Source organism: Carassius gibelio, chromosome A16 (genome assembly GCF_023724105.1).
Source record: "Carassius gibelio isolate Cgi1373 ecotype wild population from Czech Republic chromosome A16, carGib1.2-hapl.c, whole genome shotgun sequence".
In the NCBI taxonomy this organism is placed as follows: Eukaryota; Metazoa; Chordata; class Actinopteri; order Cypriniformes; family Cyprinidae; genus Carassius; species Carassius gibelio.
The window spans coordinates 18,585,377-18,597,611 of NC_068386.1; the positions used below are offsets into that span (position 1 = coordinate 18,585,377).

At 36.8% G+C, this 12,235-nt stretch overlaps 1 protein-coding gene across 4 annotated transcripts in view; it reads left to right on the forward strand.

The window, feature by feature from the left end:
* Window positions 1-7,477: 7,477 nt before the first annotated feature.
* LOC128031049 (oxysterol-binding protein-related protein 3) overlaps window positions 7,478-12,235 on the forward strand; it is a 53,641-nt gene continuing 48,883 nt past the window's right edge. For all 4 annotated transcript variants that reach the window (XM_052619263.1, XM_052619261.1, XM_052619260.1 and 1 more), the window contains exon 1: window positions 7,478-7,871. The gene's annotated coding sequence lies outside the window, so the exon portion shown is untranslated. The remainder of the gene's footprint in view (window positions 7,872-12,235) is intronic.

Below are 12,235 nucleotides of genomic sequence, written 5' to 3' on the forward strand. Positions count from 1 at the left end.
ACTCAGACAAATACCCACACTTCAGCTTGCCTTCTGCACTCAGACTCCCTCCAATCTTGAGCCAACCTTTCAGCATCACTGGACTCTCTATTTCAAGATGAGAATATAATAGTATACTGCATTTAAAATGGAGTCGTATTTAATAAAGAAGATTATTTTGTTATCTGTTTAAGTACATGAAGCATAATGAAATTGAAATGTACGTAACCTAAACTCTTTTTGACTTTCAATTTTACACAAGGGACAACAGAGTCTCCCCAAAGAGCCATCAGGAAGAGCAAAGCCAACAGGCTTATGGAAAGATGATTTTCAGTTATCAGAACAAATATATTCCTGCAGTCATTAAGGCACATCAATACTTTGGCTTTGGTGGATCAGTGTTGCCTGAGTGAGTTCTGCTAAAATGTAAGACATATCTTAACACCATTTCAGACAGGAACCACTTGAGTTTAATGAACACAATTTATCCTAGTTCTCTTTTGTACACCTTGTATGCTACATGTATTCTTCTTTTTTTAATTTCTGGTGTGGTTAAACTGTGGATGCATCTTATAGGAATCACAAATGCTTTTTCTTCTCTTCTTGTCCTCTGCCTTTCATACTGTTGGGTAACTTATTTTTTAGTCAAGCAGGTTTGGGTCAAGGACAGCGAGAAAGCACAAGCTTTTCACTGTAAAAATCCTGCAACTTATAATCTGTGTGTCTGTGTGTTCTTACAGTAAGAAGATGGTTAAAGATGATATAAATATTGAACAAAATGTAATAAAAATGTTTTTGTGCATTTTGGAATCCAGACAACTCCATTCACAAACAAAATACATGCATCCCTTTTAAATATAGGTGCACCTTTGTCCTCCAAATATTAACATCAGTATCATTATGAACAAAATGTTTGATCTGAAGCTCTGTTGGTGCAGATAGTTCACAGATTTCTGAGTCTGTCCTTTCATTTTCAATTTTAAAGGTGCTTGAATGACCTTAGCTTCGATGAGAATCGTTTTCTTTCATTTCTGCTTCTGAATCTTTTTCAGACAAGTGAAAAGCATGTCTCACAGCAGCTATGTGTCCTTGAGTGCTCGCAAACACACATTCTTTCATTCTCCTAGCGTCTGCGCCACCTCTGCATTCAGAAAGCTAAAGAATGAAAGAAATCTGGGTTTTTTAGCCATTGTTGAAGGTTTATAGAGGGAGAGGGAAATGTTTTTCGAAAATTTATCAGAGGGACCTTCTCTGGGCAATCAATAAGACATTTTTTTTCTTGTCTCTTTGGTAACTGTTGCAGGATGTCTTACTGATACTCACGGTGAATCCATATTATGCCGTTTTCTTCTTCTTATACACTAAAAATGTTTACTTTTGTATTAATATACTGTTTATGTATAACTTAATGTTTATCTACATGTATATATAAGAATTATGACATTTTGCACAATGCATGTATAAATTACACCACAGGCAGCCAACCTTACTCCTGTGCTATAGTAAGTAGGCTATACTTATTTTTTTATGCGTACTGTGTATCCAAATCGACGCTTGCCATGACAGACATCCTAAATATCAATCGATACACATTTTATAAATTAATAAGATCAATTCTAACATGCATTTATTTGTTGCAGTATTGAAACATGCGATTGTATTGGGCACACTAATGTAAATGAACACAAGATAACGCCACAGTGCATGAATATCATTTTTTTTATTTTGTATTTTGACTGTTTTAAAGAATAAAAAAAAACATGAGACGTAGACAATGTAAAATGAACAATAAAAATACATACAAAAAGTTGATAGCACTATAAGTTAATAACTTAAGCTACATTATGTCATTGAAACAAGACCCAAGAGCAAAAGTAGTTTCAGACACTCTATTTTCTCCCTGAAGGGAACAAAGGCAGTCTGCCGTGCATTGGCACTCTTGGTGGATGCAGAACTTGTAACCAAAAGTCAATTAACTTGTCAGGGGAAGGCAGGAGTAGGGTCACTCACTATTACTAGCAGTAATGAGAGAAGTAATAAGAAAACTTACATCACCATCTACTGTCAGAAATGGGAAATTCATCCCATCTTACCAGAAGTGTGGATAAAACGTGAGATAAAATATAAGCTACCAGAAGGCAGATTTCAAAGGCAGAGGATTGTACGCAGACTTTATACACCACACAGATCCAAATTCTGCCAGTCTTACTCACCTTACTGTGTGTGTAATTTTTTACAGTAGGCCTATATGTTTTGCGATGCCTGCCTTGAGGATCTGTTCACACTTTGGGGTGTACGAGCCCAGAGGTGCGTCATGTCAAATTCATTGACGTGCTGCATTTTTTGTTGACTAAAGAAGGAAGTTGTATAAACTTCTTGCACGAAATCACTACACTGAGAACAGTACTATTTCCATTTCTTCATCTGAACCTCTTTCAAACACGAGAAAGGCATGTCTCACAGCAGAACATGTGTTGGCCCACTGGTTGTCCTTGAGCGTTTGGTTACACAAATCCTTTCATTTTAGAGTCTGCGACACCTCAGCATTCAGAAAGGTGAAGAATGACGTGCATTTCAGCCACTGTTGGCCGTTTATAGATAGAGACTTCAATTTTAAGTGACCTTCTCAGGACAGTCTACCTAGAATGTTTTTCCATGCCACTTGTTACTAAGTAATTTTTCCTGTGCATATAACTTTAGTTGACTTCTTTGAACTGTTGCATTGACATATACTTTTTATAGTTTATTGTCATACTAAATGACTGCACTCTTAAGAAAACTGTTCTAGTAGCCTACCAGATAAGGGTTTGTTATCATAACGATATAACCTTTTTTTTACAAGGTTCCTTAAATTGAAATTTCTATACCCTAAAGGGATAGTTCACCCAAATAGCAAAAGTATGTCATTAATAACTTACCCTCTTTAATCTCTTTAATTGAGTTATAAAGAACCTTTTTTTAAATAATTGTTTGTTTTAATTCACATTGGTGTTCTTTTTTATTTATTTATGTTTTTTTAAATATGATTTATTCATATTATTCTATCTATCTACCTGGTCTGCTAATGATATACAATCTCTAGGCATGTTTATGCATAATCCCAAGAAATAATTGAAAACTTGATAAAATATGGATCATAAATTCAGTTCTATCATGACAACTATCATGAAAGATTTTAGTATGGTAATGGATATGACCGTGTTAATTTGGTCTTGGTGGAATAGATCTGCTACACTGCTGCTGCTGTTGGTTACTGCTGCTGCTGCAAAGCTATTACAGGAACATGCTATCGCCAATACATACACTGATACGCTGCTGTGAGTATTTAAGACATACTGCTGCACAAATACTATAAATAAAAATCTGCATCAGATCTATACAGGTGGAGCTGGGGAAGGTGGAGGATTATAAAGTAACTCTGAAAGCACACTGCAAAATTCTAACCAGCCATTTAAATGTAAAGCAGTAAGCTCATTGGCTGCATATGCAACATGAACCAATCAGCTTGTGGCAAGTAGTTTAATGCTGTGAATATCATCAGTTTGATAAGAGTTTCATAACAGAGCTTGGCATTATCCCAGTATGAATTTATAACTTCAGTATGTCACTTGTTTGCTCAGTGGAGAAGAGTAGAGACGAATCCTCAGCTAGGTTGGCCAAGGCTGGTCACACATGTACTTAAAAAAAAAAGACACGACTGGTAGAAAGCCTATTATAATTTGAAAGTTACATTTATAGACATTTTAAAGGGCTCATATGATGAAGATCATTATTTGGTGTATTTGGTGTAATGCAACGAGTTTATGCGGTTTAAGGTAAAAAAAAAGAAAAAACATTACTTTTCAATTTCAGGGTTACACTTTCCACATACTGTATATTTCTTTTGTTTCTCCTCTTTGCCCTGTCTTTCTGAAAGATGTCAATTTTAACAAAGCTCATAGTTCTGAAAGTGAGGTTTGCTCTGATTGGCCAGCTATCCAGTGCATTTTGATTGGCCGAATACTTCAAGTGTGTGACAGAAATGATACACCCCTCACCATACTGTTATACCATATGTAAATGCTTACAAATGAGGCATTTGCTGCATCCAGTGGGGATATAATTACTGATTATGACTTATACTGTCTTTTTACGTGTTGCGTATCATGCCACATAAACATAAAATCATGTCTACATTTGTGATCAGAGAAACAGCAAACAACAAGTGCTACTCTAAACCACTCAAAACTCATGTTTGAATCATCAGTGGCAAAATATTTCAATATGAAAATGTACCTACAGGCTGTGAGAAGCGCCAGAATGTTCTTGCAAAATTAGAATTGCCCCACTTTATAGAAACAGACCCCGGCATTGTAGGGTAATCTCCCAGGAAACAGTCCTTGTCCTCTGTAAAATGCACTGCACACATCTGAATATTTGGGTTGGACTGTTCTGGAACAGTGTTGTAAATACAACTTAACCACTGATTTCTAGTTGTGTCCTCTTTTGAAAGACCAAACAAAGTAGTTTCACTTTCACAAGGAAACACAAAGCTTCTCCATGAAATGGCGCCGACAGCAACAGAGAGAATAAAAGTAAGACCTTCTTTCTTTGTGTGAACGCAAATCTTCCCAAACAGTAATGTAGACATCTGGGGGGGGGGGGGGGGGGGGTTGGTGTTCGAACGAGCCATTTTAGGTAGGAGTGGTTGACTTTTAACTTATAAAAAGAATATCTCTTTGGATTTGAGATTTTAGTCTTTGCAACTTCACAGATCTTCTTTATGCACCAAGAGTGTGTAACACTCCAAAGAGAAAGGAAAAATTTGAATCACATCCTATGACCCCTTTAAGAAGGATGTCATGGAGACCTGTTGAGACTGTAGTTGGAGGGTTGAATAAAGAACCCTAAACTCTAGTGCAAAGGGGGTTGAATAACTTTGATTGCAGCTTTATGACAGTAATTTGGCGCATTACACATATCCCTTGGTGATCCACGCCACTAAAGCAATAGATGGCACAAATCCAATGTTTTAGGAGTAGCATGAGATTAAGCTTTTTAAACAACTCCCCCCCCCCATTAATTCTCCAAGAATTTTATATAAATGATTTATACTTATTTTATAATTTAATTATAGCTAACAATTTAACAATTACACAAACTGGATTTAGACGTCCCACATTTTAGGGAAAGAGTGGCAAAATTGCAAACTTCATAAAAAGGAAGCAAAAATAAAAAGAGCTCATCTATTTTGTTTGACCTTCAGTCGTTTCCAAGGTGACGGTGAAGAAATGCCATTGCATTTAACTTGACTTTTGTTTTTATTAAAAATAACTGACCGCTAGGTGGCAGCATTGCCTTTTCATCTTGTGTCAACTGAAACAAAGTCCTGCACATCAGTGTGACCCAGCTCCATTGATAGCAACTGCTTTAAAGAATTTGTATTGATATACAGTTAACTACAAAATGTAGTGTCATTAAATGTGCTAAATATAAATATTTTCAAAAACAACAATGGTGTAATGTTGCTTAGATGAACACACCACAAAACTACATTTCTCCATAAAGAGCTTCATCAAACGGTGTGGTTTAGACTTTTTTTGGGTGGAGGATGCAAGCTGTAAGATGATTGCTGTACGATTACTGTTTGCATCTGGTATCTGGTGGAAGCCCACACATTTTAGTGCAGTCACGCACAAACCCACTTCACATGAATTAATACTCTGTCCTCTTACACACGTAAGCACTCTCAATGATGAGGTTGTGTGTATTACCCCAGGAATGTGCTAAAAATATGCACGGCTTGGTGAACACACCCCCGTAATACACAGCATGTCCAACTTTAACTAACAATACCTTCAATGTTCCTCTGCTGTTTTTACTTCAGCATCCATTGCAGGCAACACCAAACTGATTAAAGACGCAAAGCGCTACTCGTGTATTATTTGGATTATATTAACAGCTGCTGATTAGGTTTGGACGCTCTTGAGTACTCTTGAATGCTCTACAGTTGTTTAGGTTAATTATCTGATAATAAAGTCTCTGAAGGTTTGGCCACTTCTTCTTGGTGACTTATTTTTGCTGTTGTCATAGTGACATAAGTAGAAGTTTGGTGTGTATAACAAATAGCCTATTTAAAGGTGTCATCGGATGTTAATATGATTCTCTGAGACCTTAATGAAAAGTCTGTAACATAGTTTTGTTAAAATTTCTCAATGGTAGGGTGAAACAACACTTTTTCTACCCTGTCAAAAACAACTCTTTTCAGAGCAAGCATTTTGTAGCATTTTCCTTTAAATGCAAATGAGCTCTGCTGACCCCGCCCCTCTCTTCTGAGCTGCTCTCTGAGGGACTGCTTCCTTAATAAGCTCATTATTAGGCAAGGCGATTTGGAAAGATTTATTAAAAACCTTACACTCACTTCTTCTGTTGGTGAAGCTGGAGTCGAAACAATGGTGGACTGATGATGACGGCTCAGGGAGGGTCTAAGGTAAAACACCAGTCCAGTCTGTGCTGAAACGCCACTGTCAATCAAACTGTCGTGGGAGGGGCCTTTCTGTATGAAGTCACACGGACAGGCCTCTGAGTTCAGCTCAATTAAGGGAAATTATTTAACTAGATAAAAAAAAAAAAAAAACAATGGGTGGATTTTTATCATGATCTGGGATGCTTAATCCTATCTTACAAAGTCGTATTTTAGTTAAGAAATCTCAAATTGTATTATCAAGATGGACAATCCACTCTAGGACTGGTACCAAGCAACCAACACTTGAGGAAGCTGCTGACGAGGTAAACAAAATAACAGAGGCTACTTTACTTTGAAATCACTTATAGTATAACCAGTAATGCTCTTGTTGGTCTCTGAAATGCTAAGTACTTTTAAGTTTATTTTCATCAAATTGTAACACATCTTCGGGGTCCTCCAAGAGTCTTTCTAACATTAAACATCTCCTTTATTCATTTTTTAATTATTAATAAATGTAATAGTCTTCCATTGTTGGACAGCGCATTAAGCGGTTTTTCCATTAGCTTTCAAGTAATCTTGAGGTTAGGACAGTCCTAAAATGTCCTAAAATTAAGACAGTTTTTATCATCTTTTTCTTAGGTTTCTGTAATAGGCCTACCCCCTTCCTATCTGTAGTTAAGATAAGACAACACACTTAGAAATCGCTGTTCTGTAATAAAGTTGGTCCTAACTGTAATTACGATGGTTATCATACAGATTTGATAAGATTTTTAAGTTAGGAGCTTTCTGTATTATGCCTCGTTCCAGATATATACCACATTAGTATTACTATTATTTTTCTTATTCTTATTTATTTAAATGTTCTTTCTGTTGTTAATGTCATATATGTATAGTATATGTTCTTTGTTTCCACACACTTGGCGAATATCTAAGAATGCTGCGACGTCACGGAATTTGGTGCTCTCAAATCCAAGCTGGTGTAGCCCCGCCTCTCCGAGTGACGTAGATGGTAATTCCCCCGCTGATTGGTAAAGGCCACTTTCAGTTGCGTCTGTGAGCCGCTCGCGGAGCCCACGCGCCCAACAGCTCCGTGTATTCTCGCAGTGCGCGCGAGGGCAGCGCATCTTCAGTACTCGTGTTTGTCTCAGCACTGATTGCTTCATTTAAGCTTTGTATTTCTTCATGTCGAATAATAGCAGTTTGTTTCAGTATTTATTTGTATCCAGTTTTATTGTTTGGAGGTCTGTTACGTTAATACCTGACTTAAACTTTACGAGAGAAGACAGTCTCGCGAAACACTTCTGTTTGTTATTATCTTTTGATTGAGACGGTGTGCTGATGACAAGATGCCGCGCGGATACATCTCGTAGTTGTGAAGTTCGCAGCTTTCTTATTCTCCGGAAGTGGCGGTCAGTCTGGTGTACCACTAGTAACTTTTCTTTAAAAGGTAAGTTAAAAAACCTCCTCGCTTATGCGTAACTGTTGTTTATAACGGTGTCTTTGTTGTTGTTTATTCTTGAGTTTTTCCACAGTTTTATTAGTCGGCATGCCGTGCAATCCGGAAACATGCCCGTGCATGAGTGCAAGTAACGCCAAGTCGAGACAGTGCAGCTATAATTTCAGAGCTATAATTTCTTATGCGTTTAGGAAACTATTTGATCCTGGGCGTAGACGACAGAAATTCATGTAACTTAGTTATAACAAAAATTCCCATTTGACAAGGTTAAAGTCTTCCAGATGTGTTTTAGTTGCGTAATTTGTGTTGTCTCGGCTGTCATTTATAAACAATATTCATGTAATATAATTTAAGGTATTTACTTAAATGCACAAGACGTCTTTATTGTGTATCTGTTATTTAAATGTTAGATCTTACTGCGCAAGTGTCAGTCGTTCTGTACTGATGACTTCATCTCTTTAGATGCAAATAGCTCATTAAAGTTGTAGTAGGAAATTTGGTGCTTGCACTTCAACATGTATTAAATGACAAGAACTCTAGTGTACAACTTATATAAGCTTGTCTAACTGCCTCATAGAATGGCATATTACTGAGAAGTGAAGATAATGAGGGTGATGATGGTTTGATTAGAAACATGAATGTGAAATATGTGTTTGAGAGGTCTGAGTGTGTGAACTCCTGGGTGTTTGACTCTGAATAGCGTCTGAATCTGATAAGAAGCACTGTATCCATTAGAAATGCACTCTTTTGTCATTTCCCAGTCACCATGGTAACAGATTGTGAAATGTTTTTTTTTCTCTGCATGTACTAGTCCCAACCAGAACTGTGTGCCAGTGAAGTAATTTTTTATTCATGGTACCACATGATTTAAAGAGATAGTAAGCTGCCTCAGTGGCTAATTTGTGATTTTTTTTTCACAGCAAAATAAATTAGGGGTGGACTGACTTTTATCTCCCTTTACAGCCATTGAGAGTAGAAGCTATGAGGGGGATGCTTTCTCTTTTTCTTAATCTTTATCTTTCACTGTCTATAAACAGTACTCCAATATACTGTATTGCAGACAGGATTTCTGCAGAGATTTCTAAAACCAATGCTTCACACTGTATCCACAGAGAAATTCATTGCAAAATGAAATCTCAATATTTTATTAGCGTAAATGACCCAAATGAGTCCCAGTGATAGTGTTTGTAAATTTCTTCAGCTTGTGTCAGTGTTTGGAAACATGATTGGATAGAACAGGGTGTCAAATCGCCCTGTGCGTAGCTTGAACTACAGTTGAATTTTGCAGCGATGTGTGAAAAGGCTTGTTTCTGTCAGCCTGGACTGAAAATGGATCTGAAAGTGGTCTTCAACAACATCTCAAATTATGAATGATGGGAATTAATCTTGTCTTATGATCAGTGCCATCATGTCATGATGAATAAACCTCTATCCTGCAACCTAGTGTTAATTAGTACAGTAAATTGATTTTAAAAGTGTATTTGTTTTACATTGGCTGATTAGCATCACATAGTGCATTGGTGCATATTGATAAAGAAAAAATAAAAGGAATAATTTCAGACATAGCCTTCAGTTTAACAATATGAAAATAAATCTAACAGTATATTGCCAATTTTTGTAATAGATCTTTATGCATCTACCGGTACCTAAATAATGTCTTACATGACTCATCCAAGGACTTTAATGCATTTGCAATTAGTTGTTATTTAAATGTGTTTGTAACATTGTTATAATGCTAATCTAAATCAGCTATTTTGATTTTTACACAATTTTAGCCCGTAACTGTGGGCTAAACAGACCAATTTTTTAAATACTTAATTTATCCTCATCTCTTTGGTGATTTAGAGTAGCATAATCTAAATGCATGGAAATATGTTTAAAACACATTTCCTTCTTCCAGCTCATGCATCCTTTTACTTTATGTTGCATTTGGCCAGTTTATTGTACAGCCATTGTATGGACATTAATGCGAGCCCGTGTCTCCTTTCATGAAATATGGTAATAATTCAAAATAAATAACAATTACGTTTATAAATTGCTCATATAGCTGCAAGTTTCAGAGTTCTTCCTTAGTTGCAAGTGGATGAGATAGTCCTCTATATGTGTCAACTACCCTTTCTCTTAAAAATAACCTGAAGGAAAGTTCCATATCCTCCATTCTGACTTCTATTTCTGTGCTAGGTATGTCCCAGTCTGGACAAGCCTAAAGGATGCATTAGAGGCTGTAATTTCCTTTTCCATCAATATTGGATTATGGTGCCATTACGGTGCACTCTCCGTTTCTTCAGCCTTTTGTGTACTTTCTACAGCTTCTCTGCTTCCCACTGTGCAGTCCAGCTCTCAGGGTAGTGGCTGTGAGTGTGAAAAACATTGCTAGATGTACCATATATAGTGTGGAAACACGACTGGGCCAGAGTGCTCAGGAAGTATTTGAAGCTTTAAGTTCTATGAAGACAACCACGTAGATGTTTATCGGCTTTTTGGTTTCACCTGTCACCTATTGCGACTGCAGGTAATACATTTCCCATAGTTGTGTCCTTAAAGAAGAAAACACAAATCTTTATTTTCCCATCAGGACAACCGCCTGAGCTCAGGTCCGCTTTAGGAAACCACACATGCTGTTGCCATAGTCACAGTGTGAGGTGAAATAAGCTGAGTTTGATATGAGACATCAGGAGGCTGGTAGTGGTTGGAATATGTGATTCTTTCATTCTTAACTCATGGGAACTTCTCTTCGATCTCAGATGAGTTTAGGAAATGTATTGTGAATGGAGTGTGAGTTTGTGGCATTGAGAGGAGATGCGGTGGTTGCTCAAGCGCAGAGGCAGGTGTTGCCTCAGTCTGCCTTCCTCATCTATAAAAGATGTGATTTCTTAACCTAAACAGGAGGGTGAGGTTACAGCTGGATAGACAACATTCTGACTACGACTTCTTCTGGTTTTCACTATTTTCATATGTTGCTTATTTAAAGCAATTTGTGTTTGCATGCTGCATTCACCTCAGTTGAAGCAAAATCTGATATCTTCAACACCGTGTTTAAGCCTTGACCTAATGACACATTGTCTCATCATTTCAGTTCAGACAGTCTGAGTTGTAGACAGCCAATGCCAATTGCTCAGCTCAACTTTCCTTTGGCATCATTTAATTGTTGTCTTTTTGCTGTATGAAGAGGGCAATTTCCACAATGAAATCTTCTTCCTTTATAAAAACACAGAAAATTCATTTTATTTTATTTATTCATGATGCGTCTAAAAATCAAACCTCTTGCAAGAATTTCACATTTTGACTTCAAAATAGTTGTTGATAACCCATTAGGTTTGTTGTCACATGACACTCAAGCACGTTTGAGCTGCCTCAAGAACCTCAGCTGTCAAGCGTATGGCTGACCTCTGTATTTGATATTCTGTATGTGTTGATCAGTGTTTGCAAGTAAATAAAAGCCTGAATTAAATTTGTTATCCATATAAAGCTTTTGTACTGAATCTCTTCAGAAACAGCTTGATTCATATAGATTTGAAGATTTGAACTTTTTGAAGTGGCAGCATTTTGTTGGAAGGTACTTTCAGTGGAGGGACACAGATCTCTCAGGTTGCATGAAAATATCTTCATTTGTGTTCTGAAGATGAATGAAACTTTCATGGGTTTGGAATAATGTGAGGGTAAGTAAATAATAACAGTATTTTCATTTTTGGGTGAACTATCCCAAAGAGGAACCAGGAAACCAGGTTATGAGCAGGACATGATGCAAGTTCATGCAACCAAAGTTGACATTATTGCATTCTCTCACCTCAAAAGTTTCACAAAGGGAGTTCAGCTCATCTGAATAATGCTTTCTCCATTGTCTTTTAAATTCAAAACATTTTAAATAATGTAGTCGTGATTGGTCTCTCAGTCATGGCAATCCAGTAGTACAATTCTTCACATATTTTACAATCCTGTAAAAATTCTGCAGTATTCATGCTGTGTTACCAAAACACCACCATATTCTGTCATTCTTACGGGAAACTTTACAGATATAGAATTGTATAGAACTTTTGAGAGTATGAACTTCCAGTCATATCGGTAGCCTAAAAAACAGTTTTACATGGAGTGGCCATGGGTTGCCTCATGGAGACATGGTGGCCCCAGGTTGAGATCACATAACCTGCTAAATATTTACTTCATCTCAACAACTCTGCATTATTGAACAGATTCATTCACAGAACAAATTATTCATCACTTCAAATAACACATGTCTGTGAATTTAGCTTTTGTGTCTTGCTGCATATCCATAAACAAAATCTTTAAGTTTTTGTAAATCGTTTGCATATCCATAAACAAAATCTTTATGTTTTTGTAAATCGTTTTGTTTTTTT